The 1,677-nt window shown below is 46.3% G+C and overlaps 1 non-coding gene across 1 annotated transcript; it reads right to left on the reverse strand.

The window, feature by feature from the left end:
• Nucleotides 1-919: 919 nt before the first annotated feature.
• On the reverse strand, nt 920-1,026 carry LOC125584789. The gene has a single exon (XR_007321697.1). It is a non-coding gene; the product is annotated as a small nucleolar RNA R71 (small nucleolar RNA).
• Between the last annotated feature and the right edge of the window lie 651 nt (nt 1,027-1,677).

The raw sequence follows: 1,677 nt of genomic DNA on the forward strand, positions 1-1,677 counted from the left end.
TCTTGTTTCTCACGGAACCCTCAATTCTTAAAACCCCCTTGTTGTTTTAGCTATAAGTATTGATCCCATAAAGATAAAGTGTAATCGTTGGTCTCTGTGAATTCGATCCTAAGGTGCTACATCGACATACCATTCGATTGTGGTAGTGTGCACATTAGGCTAATTGGTGTGCGTATACACATAATATCAATTTGGCGCCGTTGCCGGGGACCATCTTTTTACCTTTATTTTTCGGTTATTTATTTAGTCTAAGACCTCTAACTTGCTCTATCCTTTTTGTTGTAACTAATGTTCCAGGTGTCTGACCAGTAGACATACTCGGAGAAACGCACAAGGAGAATTGGTTACACTTACCAACCAGGAGCTAGCAAGGTTAGAAAGAAAAAATCGTCAATAACCAAGGCAAACCGATACCACTATGGGTGATCACACCAATCAGGATGATCTAGCTGCAGCAATGCAACTCATGCAGCAGCAGATGCAACAGTTGCAGCAGACCATTCAAGCGCAGGAACAAGCTGCTCAGCAGCAGCAGGAACAGCAGGCACAGACTGTTCCAATCGGGCAGAGAAACCTTCCTTGCAACATCCCTACAACTCGTTCTGCCATAGTTCCTCCACCCTGCACCAGGCAGGACTTCGAGATCAAGCCTGCTTTGATCGGTCTATTACAGAGAAAGGTGTTCTCTGGTCTCTCTACAGAAATTCCAATGGAGCATATTGAGAGTTTCGAAAAGGTCTGCAGTTTCACTCGCGCGAATGGTGTTCCACCAGACTACATCAGGTGCATGTTATTCACATTCTCTCTTGATGGAAAAGATGCACTGTGGTTGAACTCTCTCCCTACCGTCTCTCTCACTTCATGGGAACAGGTCCGATCAGCGTTCCTCAACCATTTCTACTCTAAGGCGAGAACATCTGCATTGAGGAACAAGATCACCTCCTTCAGACAGCTCACTGATGAGCCTTTCTGCGACGCATGGGAGCGGTTCAATGACTATCGCACAGAATGTCCTCACCATGGATTTGATGACGACTACCTTTTGGAAATTTTCTATGATGGAGTTGACTGGGAATTTCAGAGTGCTATGAACTCTTCCAGCAATGGAGACCTCATGACTCAGACCACTCATAGAGCGTTTGAGCTAATTGAGAACATGGCTGTTACCTCAGCCAATAAGAACGAGAAGAGTGATTGCTCCAAGAAAGGGAACAGTTCTGACACCCAGAAGATAGATGAGCTGACTGCCAAGGTTGATCAGCTACTGAAAAACAACCAAGGGCACGTCTTCAGCATGGAGCAAGCTACGGCCGGGCATATCCAGAACCAGAACCATCGACAACCGCAGAGCAATCGGCAAGCTGTTCCAACTACCGAGAACAGTCAAAACCAGATGAGCTGAAGGGTCTGGGTATGATGATGCAATAGCTGTTGCAGGGTCAGCAGTTTCAGGCCAAAGTGTTGAATCAGGTAACCACGGAAATGGACACCAGGATGGGCAACATGTTCACTGAGCTGAATGCCAAGTATGACACTCTTGCGGGCCACATAAGAAAGTTCGATGTTCAGCTTGCTCAAACAGCTGAAAGTGTCAAGAGGCAACATGGGACGCTCCCTGGAAAAACTGATAAAAATCCTAGGACTGAGCACTGTAATGCAATAGAGCAGCCGTTCGCT

The sequence above is a fragment of the Brassica napus genome, chromosome C3 (assembly GCF_020379485.1).
Source record: "Brassica napus cultivar Da-Ae chromosome C3, Da-Ae, whole genome shotgun sequence".
Classification (NCBI taxonomy): domain Eukaryota; kingdom Viridiplantae; phylum Streptophyta; class Magnoliopsida; order Brassicales; family Brassicaceae; genus Brassica; species Brassica napus.